This window comes from Corvus cornix, chromosome 1A (genome assembly GCF_000738735.6).
Source record: "Corvus cornix cornix isolate S_Up_H32 chromosome 1A, ASM73873v5, whole genome shotgun sequence".
Lineage (NCBI taxonomy): Eukaryota > Metazoa > Chordata > Aves > Passeriformes > Corvidae > Corvus > Corvus cornix.
Window position 1 is genome coordinate 38147115 of NC_047057.1, and position 9858 is coordinate 38156972.

Below are 9858 nucleotides of genomic sequence, written 5' to 3' on the forward strand. Positions count from 1 at the left end.
AATCAGGTGGGGCAGTGTTTCCTTGCCTCCTCCCCCCAGACTATCTTTCTGTTAATGGCCCATCATTGTCCTGCTGAATGACTCAGAGATAACTCCCTCCGAACTATCTTCTGTTAATGAGCCTAATCAACACTTGGCTTTGCGACTCATCATCCCATTGTGAGATGCTCCACCCAGAGGGAGGAACCACGCATTCCATCCCGGATATAATCTGAGATTCCAAACACCACAGACAACCCTTTCCACTGGGTTCCCAGAGGACTGGAGCTACACAGCCACCACTGGACCTTCTGAGGAAGAGCAGCCCCTTTCTACAGGATCACTGCTTCAATAGAACCGCATGCACCACTTCAGAGGACTGCAGCCACCATTTTATCAGACTGCTACCACCACCCCGACCAACACGGTGTCAGGTTGTATCCTAACTCTGTCAGTTTAACCCAGTGCTTTCTGCCTTTATTTTCTTTGATATCCCTATTAAATTGTTATTCTGACTTGGTGCCTCCCAATGGTTTGTTTTCAAACTAGTACATTGGGTTTGGGTTTTTTAGTACTACTATATGTTTACACAATTTAGATAACAGATAAATTATTGCAGTTTCTATGAATCATTTCAGATGGTATTCATGGATTTATTGCAGTCATTATAAATATAGTTTCAACTCTTTCTGATGTAGCTTACCTTACTGAAAGACATTATCACTGCTGTTGAGAGCATTTGTTTTCAGAGAGGAGAGGTCTCCTAATAATGTCATTCACCTTTTTTCTCCTTGGGAATTCCTCCAAATCATTTCTTTCTGGTTCCTGGAGGATTTACCTAGACTCTGTAGTGGCACAACAGTGGCAAAATAATTGTAAGAAGATATCCCCAGAATCTACAATTTATTTTACTGGGGAGATACTGACAGTTATGGACAAGAAAAAGTCTTTTCCTTCTAAGGCAATGAATTTTCCGTTGTGGCAATGCTTTCAGACACAGGAAGTTGCAGTGCTCAAGGACTGAAATGGGCTCTCTGCAGAGCTGTGTGTCATTCACTACCTTGGCTGTTGGGCTTATTCCCTCTCTGTTATTCCTAACTGGTGTCATAGATCGTCCCTTTTGAATTTTAAAGCAATGAAATATGCCATTAATAGAATAGACTCCCTGACTTGCATGAGTTTGAATGATCAGAAAATCCATTCCCCAGTAGGGATTTTTAAACTGTAATGAAGAATTAAACTCTCGCTGCATGTCAAGGAGCCTGCCAGGTTTTCCTAAGCTCTTTCTCTTATAAGGTAGGAGAGGGCAGAGAGTCCAGCTGTTAATGGAAATTATAGAGGAGAGCTAGAACTTTGCCCAGCAGAACTGCTTGGGCTCTACACAGGCCAGTGAGCTGTAAACAAGTTCAAAAAATGTGTGCTTGGAAAGGACTGTACATGCATTATGTCACTGTATATATTTTCCTCAGAAAGCACCAAATTAAGATTTCAACCATTCTGATTGGCATTACAATTTGGATGATGAGCTAGGAGAGGATACTTGTGCAATTTCCAGAACAACGTGGTTGTATATAGAAATTTCATTGTTAGAGTGACTAATGGTGAAATTAGGCTTGTAATTTTTACAGCAAAAAACCCCCAGCTCTTCCAAAAAGCATCAGAAAGTGGAAATTTCATCTCTGAGGAGTCTGACACAATTTTGTGGGGTGTTGAAAACATATTAGCTATAAGCTGTAGTTCTATTCAGAGCTTCACTCTATAAATGACATTGTAACTGCTTTGTTTAAAGAAGCAAGTGAAGATTTGTAATTTGTGCTGCAGGATTCACTGAAGAGAGTGGGACATAACAAGCAAGCATCATCTTGCCCATTACTTGGGGAAATGAAATATCTATTTAAGGCAAATGCTTTGAGGCATGTAAATTTTGAAGTTCAGACTAGTTCTCAAACAGTATAGATTGAATATGTATAAATAACTGGCAACAGTTACACGGTGATATTAACCCTCATAAAGCTGTTATCCCAGCAATGCCTCTGCTTGTCATCTTCCAGGATGTATCTTTGAAGATTTGTGTTGGGAATTACAATGATGGAGAGTATGAGACAAGTCCTGTACCTTCCCCAGTTCAACAAGATTCTAAGGAAGGTCTGGGGCCTTCAAGATCAGAGGGGTAGGTAAAGGGAACCACTGAGATTCAGCTGAGTACAAGCAACTCACCTCTTACCTGTTCTTCAGGATAAATCAGGGAATAGGGGAAGTGGGAAACAGGGCAAACTGAGGTCTGATAACGTGTCAAGGGCGTATGGTAGAACAGACAGAGGAAGAGATGGGCAGGTGTCTGCTCCTCTGCCCATGCCTTGGCTAATGATGAGAAGTGCAGCTACCACCATCCACAGCCCAACAGGGTACCTTACCCTGCACCCACAAGGTAAGCCCAACCCAATGACACTAGAAAAGTGCCTTTAGGTGAGCCACAATCCAAAACTCACAGCTGGTAACAGCTATTTACAAATAACCTCATCTTGAAGTACCAATAGTTTAGACAAATATTCTCCACTACATGACACAGGCAAAGAGATTAACAAAGAGTGTGGTCTGGGCAAGAGAACAGGAAATGTGAACAGCAATCTAGAGATAGACATGGGGTGGTGGGGCCTGGGAGAAGAAAGAGTGAAAAAGATATGCACTGGGCTAATACCTGTAGCCTTTCAAACCCCCCACCTCTCCCTGTTGCCTTTGCTGCTTGCACACATAGCTTGACAGTTTCTCTAGTTAAATTATTAGTGCTACTTTCCTCTAATTTTATTTGTGCTTATTTTGCAGCCTGAATATATACTTTTAAGATTGTCTCTGCAACACTGAGAAGCACTACATGAAACAAGTTGCACGAGAACCTACCAACATGGAGGCAATAAATTCCCTACTTTTTAGACATGGGTCTAAGGAGCAAGAATAATAAAACACAATGGGTGAAAGCAAATGAAAGAAAAACAAACAAATCTGTAAGTAGAGCTTCTTGGGGTGGCTTAGAAATACAGCTTTTAAGGTAGAACGATTATTAAAGTGTGTTTTCACTTTGACTGTATTTGTTAGGCTTGTGCCAAATTCTGCCATTTTCCTGGCATTAACACAAAAAGGGAGCACCTGCATCTCCTTCAAAAATCTGAAAATTCTTGTCTTAAATAAAGCCTTCAGACAGTAAGGCATTTCTCTATCATGTGTTGTTTTCCTTTATCAATTGACAACCTGGATCAAGAAATGAATTTTGGGGTTTGTTTATTTGAGGATGTTTTCCTTCCCAGGGGCTTTTGGAACTTGAAGGTAGAAAATCCTTACCTAGGGTTATATTTTGTGCTTGAACAGTGAAATTGCATTCAGTTTTGACTCATGTGAGAATTATTTATAATAATTAATTTCCTTCAGTAATGTGTTGATTTGGAAGATTCTTCAGTGTGTTAAAACTAATGTCTAAAAATGTTCTACAGAGGATTGCTCACTAGCTTGAGCACCATCTCTAGCACTAGCTGCATCACCTACTGCGTCCTAAAATATCTCTGGACTCAATATATCACCAGTGCCACTGTCTCACTTTGCATGGGTCATCCTTCCCACTCCCTCATATCTGCTGGGTGGAGAAAAATACACAGAGCTCTCTGGGATTACAGTTGGGACCAGCCCCACTCCTGAGGTGAGATGATGAGGAAAGTCACCATGGGGAGTTTCCAGATTCCTCACTTCTCCTCTGTGTATGAGTGTTAAGTGCAGGAGAAGTCCCAAATGACTATTTGTTGGACTTGATTCTTTGGCACCATCCCTTGTGTCAGAGACTGAAAATAGTTCATGCCTCAAACATTGATATAAAGTTTTGCTCATTATAAAGAAGCTACAGCTGAAGAAGCTTCCCTGAAGAGTGGGACTTTGAACTGAAAGTCAAACTGTTGATTAGATAAAGGGAAAGGCATTGTTCAATCCTCTCAGGCTGAGGGAAAGGTTTGCATCCACAAAGGCCAAACCCACCGGCTGCAACTATCCCCAGCTGAGTTTGGGGTGGGGGAGAGCCCAGCTCACAGAAGCCAGGTTTACACAGACTCCCCCCAGCCGAGGGGGGAGGAGGAGGAGGTTTTGGGTGCATGGTGCAACCTCTGGTGAGAGGCAATAAACACCCATCCTCTGATTACACAAACTGGCCCAGCTGTGGAACCCCCAACCCCACAGGGCACATCCATGGGACATTCCTGTGAGAGGCTTGGCCCCACAGGACTGCATGTGATGCAACAGACCCAGAGTCTGCTGTGAGAGACTGACCCCCACCTCAGGGGGACATGGCCTGAGCATATAAACCCATGGGACTCTGTGCCTTCTGGGGGAACCTTCGCCACCCAGAGACCAGCTGGAGAGGATCAATGAACATCATTGGGATCCACAGAGTGGTGATATTTTCCTTATTCTGTCCCTGTCACTCTTTCTGTCCTCCCCACCTATCTTCTTTCTTCCTTACTCTCTCATATTTACCATCAAATAAACCCCTTACTATTGTCACTGGCATATGGTCTTGTTTGCACCTTAATTTGGGCAGAGACATTTCTAAGAACCTTAAAACTGGAGCATAACACCTTGGAACAACAGACTTTTCCTTTATCAGCTGCTTGTGAGCAGCTATGCTGTAAGATGTCTTCTCTGGAGGTATGCAGTCCTCATACTAAATGCTGGGTTTGCTATGAAAAGGTATGCCATACTTAAATTGAAAGGCCAAAGTTCTGAAATATAGGATGTTCCTGTAATTAGCTTGTCTGTGTAATCTTAATTTACATACAAATTTGTATGGACAGCTACAGTTCATAGAGCTCTCATCACAGGAGCCAGGTCTTGGTAAAAATACATTCTGTACGCAAAGGAGAGAATGCTAAGGATTTCTGGACAACCATGGAAAAGGTATTTTCCAAGCTATTAATCTTCAAATCCTGTGGAACAGCCGGGGTTTCTGGTGTAGATGCAGAAATCCTTAAGCAGTATGGAATAATGGAGGGTAAACAAAAACCTGCTCATCACAGAAGGATTTCAAAAGGACTTCTGAGGCAGCTCACTCAAAAAGGCAGGACTCTTGCCAATACCAGGTCAGATCAGCCATGACTGTGTGTAGCTGCATCTTCAAAACCTCAAAAAATAGATGGAAATTTCAGAGTTTACCTGCACAGCTTGACAGGGCTACACTGCAAAGGTTTTACTCCTAGTGAAAAGTTTCTCGTTAAGTCCTTTTTCTTTTACTGCCCTTGAAGTGGTTGTTGCCTGCTTTTAGACCAAGCCTAAGACTCTTCAACAGTCTAAGGATCTCTCAGTATTTCCTTGTGGCCCAGTAGGCTGTCCAAAACTTGATTCACTTTTTTCATGTGAAGCCCCCCCCCAAGCTCCAGGCCAATGGGAAAAACAACTTCCTCATATCTTTTAGGCAACACCTTTCAACACAGGCTGATCTTCATTTTACCTTATTCACAGGAATAGAGAGTATTCAAGCTAGAGTCCAACAATAATCTTCTTTTCAGCAAGACTACTGCTAACTCTTTAATCATATATGAGCTTAAACTACCCCAAGAGCAGAAGTTTGCTTGTCTCCTTGTTGGACATCGTGAAGTTTCTGTTGTCCCAGTTCTCTAGTTTATCAAAATCCCTGTGGATTCAAGCTATGACACTCATCGTGCAAGTAATTCCCTCTAATTTAGCATCATTGATAAATCTGCAGGTTATACATCCAAGGTGCTTACCTAGGTCATTGATTAAGATATTAAACAGTGAGAAAGAGCAGCCATAACACTGCTCTGCTCACTCCTGGCCACCAAGCAGATGCTGAGCTACTCACTGATAAATTTTAAGCCAAGACGTACTGTTAATTTTTAGTCCATCTAAGCATCATTTCTTCCAGTCCACAAGTCCTCAGCTGCCATCTGGCAGAGTATGGAGTCAAAAGCTTTCCTAATGCTGAGATGCATGACATCCACAAACCTCACTTTGTTGTAGGAGGCACCTGGGTTTGCTGAACATCATTTGTCCGTGGTAAATCTGGGGATTGCTGATTAAAACTGTGAAGTTTTTGTTCTTCACATGCTTGCAAATGCATCCCAAAAAGACAGTCTGTGTGATGTTTCCAAGGTCTGAGGTGAGCCTGGCTGACCTGTAAGTCCCCAGACCCTTGCTCTTGCTGTTTTTAGAAATGGCACCCACTGCCACTGTGCAAACAATCCAGGGAACTGTGTGTTTTCTCTGTGAAGGGCAGGGTATCCTGGAATTGTTTTGCCATGACAGAAGGGTCTGAGCCTGGGAAAGCACCATGATCATGGCAGCATACAGTGAGCTCTTGCTGCTCCTTGACAATTTGGAGGAGATAGTGTAAATCTCATGCCAGGCCATGCCCATATGTGCAGAGGTATTTATCCCAGCTGACTGTAATTTGTGTGCAGTCATACCAGTTTTTGGCTTCTCACTTAGACACCTGAATTAGGAGGACAAGTCACCACATACACAATAATTCCCCTACTAAATAATCCAGAACTCTCATTTTAATCAACATTTCAGCTCAACTTCATTCTGTGTTTTTCCCTCTTGGGGCTATAATGGTGATAAAGGAATCTGAATCAGTCCCCTGAGTTAAGAAATTTCTCCCTTAGGCAGTGTGACTTGTCCTACTGAGTTCAACTGGAAATTTATTTTGTTGCATAAAACAGAAAAATATGATTCATATACTGTTAATACTCAGCTGCATGTTTGCAATTTGAGCATTTAATGAATTTCAGTTCAACAAATTAATTGCCAGTTTAGCCTGAAAATGTTTCAGAGGTCCTTGGGAATAAGAAAGAACACATTTCTGCATCCCCTCATCTGCATGGATCAGCACATGACCTCTGCAGCTAAGGCTGTCTTAAGAAAAATGTTTTGTCTCTTTAGAATAGCAATCACCAAGCCAGCAAAACCATTCTGTAAGTGAGGTCACATGCTAAGGGTGCTTTTGCTAATTATTTCTGGGCATTAATGCAAAGAAGGTAATTCAAATTTCATCCAAAATAATCGACTGTCTACTTGAAAACAGTCACAGAGCCATAAAGTTTTGAAACTAATAGAGCATTTTAAAAGACTATTTTAGGAAAATATTTGAAGACTGATTGTTTTAGAGGTAGTTGTACTTGGAAGTGCCTTAGTAGTTGTGGTCTTTAGTTTTACATCTAGTGCATTGTGAAAAACTTTTGTCCCACTAGAGGCTTCCTGCAATGCAGGCAGGCACTGAACTGCTCATCCTTGATCCTTTGGCTTAAGTGGCAGGATGGGGAATATCTACACAGAGAGCACAACACCAGCAGCAGTCTGTGTTGTGGAAAAGCTGCATTTCAAGACTGGGAACATTGACAGAGCAAACTCAGGAATCCTCTCCCCCCAGATTTAGCTGTTTCTAAATCTCAGCCTTAAGAATTTCCTTCTGCCCCGTAGATGATACTGCTACAAGTGATACCAAATATTAAATGCTAATGGAGGTTTTTGGAGAGTGTCACTGAAAGGCCAATTGAAAGCTTTGGGAGAAGCATTTTGCGACTTTGTACCTCCCAGGTTTGTGACTCTGGATCCTGTTAACAGAAACACCGGAAAAAATGCATCCCAGCATGGTTGCCACTGGAATGGTGTTAATTGAGGGCATGGATCATGAAAATATTGCCAGCTCTTGTCACTTGTTACAAGTTGTTGATTTATATGGGAAATGAGAGCTACAAAGGTGTGTTTGTGGATAAGTATTCATGTTTCTCTCTTGGTATAAAGGGCTGAGAATAGAGGTGAAAAAGCCAAGAAATGAGAAGAATACAAAAGATACCCACACATCTAGTGAATATTATCTTGTTCAGTAAGTGACATGCTAATTTCCTCTTTGAGCATACATACTGTGGCCCTGCTAAAGTTTATTATCAAGTAAATTAAACTGGAACCTTTGGTATCTCAGTCAGTCCAGAGAATAAATGCATTTCATTAATTTTTTTTTCAAGAAAAAATAGAAAAGAAAATTGATTTTATTTTAAAAAAATAGTCAGGTGGAGCAATGCATGCTGTGTATGCTGTATTTTAGGTGCTTTATCATGCAATTTCCCATTTCTACATGAAGTTGCTTAGAAGCTAAAGCAAAATAGCAAAAAAAAAAAATTAGAAATTCCAATTTCTTAAAAGCTTGTCACTTTGATTGTACATTACCAGCTCTTTAAATAAAGTGAAGTGCTGGGCGAAGGAGGAAATATGTAACTTTGCCCCACGTCTCTGAGCTACTCCAGAAGATAAAGTTCTGCTTTACTCACTGTCCTTGTTTCACAAACATACAGCAGTGTGTTCATGAAAGTGTGATCTAAACTTTTAGCTTCCATGTATGAGACTTCAGTAAAGAGTTAAAAAAAAAAGTGCTTCCAATTCCAAAAGACAATCGTTTGATCACTGAGAGTTCATGGTCTTTATGCAGTAGAGTTTCATTTTTATATACATCCTAAAGTTAGAACACCAAAAGACCTAGTCATGAGTATTCAAACCAGCAATCATGGTTGTTTCTTTTTTGAAGCCTGACTGCAAGGCATGTTCTGTTGTCTTGGTAATTTATATCTATATTTCTCAGAGTTCCTCAAGTAATTATATTTTTATGAATTTGTTTTTTTGATTTCATTTGAAGTAGTTAGACTAATGTATGCTAGGAAAGACAGAAAAAGGTTTGGCATAGAGGATATGTCAGTTATTTAGCTGTGGTGACATTCAATCTTCTTTATTCTTTGTAAATCTGCCATTAGCAGGTTACAATGAAGTTGACTCCCTAAAATCTATAAGATCTCAGTAATTCCTTAAAATCAAATTGTTTTGCAAACTCCTCAATAAGCTATGCAAGAGAATTTCTCTGAAAAATGAATTTAAATAGTCCTTGAAAACAGAACACTGAATGTTTAAGCCTTTGTCAGGTAGTAGTTTAGGGTTTTGTGTTGTTTTTGGTTACTTTTTTTTTTCCAAAAATGTAATATTTCCTAAGAAATAAGGAAATTTCTTCTGCTGCCATTGCTGAACTGACTGATGGCTCTATGTGGGTGTTGCTTACTGTGGTTATGCAAAAGAAATCATGAGTCACAAGCAAGTGGAAGAAGGCAGTTGCCGTAGGCACTGCCACCAACCCTGGGACTGGCAGCGTGCTGGGGAGAGGAGCAGTTCTCTCCCATTTTGGCTCCTCACTTTTCCTGCAGTGTTGCATTTGACAAGTCATTTAAATGGTGAAGAGAATGGCTGCAAAACAGAAAGAGGAGCTGGGACTGAACTAGGAGAAAATACAAAAATAAAATGGATTAGGCAAAATGAAGAAACAGAAACTGAGAAGCATACTAATAATGATAAAAGATTTACAGTGAAATTTGATCAGGGACCAGTTTATTACAACCCCCAAATCTAGAGTATGATTTGCCCACCTGTAGCAGCTATTATGAAGGATAATGTTTTCCCACCTCCTTTTCATGCAAGTGAGACAAAAAAAGATCAGAAGCAAAGCTGCATTTGGAACAAGTTTCTCATTCCACTAATCCATCAGCATTATCTCCTGGGCTGCTTCCTTCTCCTGTGAGCCTGCAGCAGATGTAGTTACATTGCAAAAAAACATGAAAATCACTTTCCAAGTCATTTCAGTCAGTACTATAAGATTACTTAAAAATTGCAACACTGACCACTTGCACTGAGTCTGAGACCCTCCATGTGAGACCCTCCTCTGAGCCTTTTCCTCTGACTCATGATCAGTGACGTATCAGCAACAAAAGGTGTTGACACAAGACAAAGAATTGCCAAAATCCCAGGACAAATTAAAAAATGAGCAACCAGATGTATGCTGTCAAAATA

General features: G+C 40.7%; 1 long non-coding RNA gene across 1 annotated transcript; it reads left to right on the plus strand.

Moving 5' to 3' along the window:
• The first annotated feature begins 370 nt into the window (after positions 1 to 370).
• On the plus strand, positions 371 to 3196 carry LOC109143234. The gene is made up of 3 exons (XR_002043257.1): positions 371 to 413; positions 2031 to 2149; positions 2803 to 3196. It is a non-coding gene; the product is annotated as an uncharacterized LOC109143234 (long non-coding RNA).
• The last annotated feature ends 6662 nt before the right edge of the window (positions 3197 to 9858 follow it).